Below are 360 nucleotides of genomic sequence, written 5' to 3' on the forward strand. Positions count from 1 at the left end.
TTTTTTTTTGAGACAAGGTCTCCTTCTGTTGCCTAAGTTAGAGAGCTGTGATATCAGCCTAGCTCACAGCAACCTGAAACTCCTGGGTTCAAGCCATCCTCCTGTCTCAGCCTCCAGAGTAACTGGTATTATAGTTGCCCACCACATACACAGCTCATTTTTCGAATTTTTGTAGAGATAGAGAGGTCTCACTTTTGCTCAGACTGGTCTCGAACTCCTGAACTCAAGAGATCCTCTCACCTGAGCCTCCCAGAGTGCTAGAATTACAGACGTGAGCCACCTTGCCTGGCCTAGATCTGAGTTTTTGACATATATAATTTTTCTTCTCTCTTGATGAATTTCTTATAAAACATTTTTTCA

The sequence above is a fragment of the Otolemur garnettii genome, unplaced genomic scaffold (assembly GCF_000181295.1).
Source record: "Otolemur garnettii isolate 467f Iridium unplaced genomic scaffold, OtoGar3 scaffold00012, whole genome shotgun sequence".
In the NCBI taxonomy this organism is placed as follows: Eukaryota; Metazoa; Chordata; class Mammalia; order Primates; family Galagidae; genus Otolemur; species Otolemur garnettii.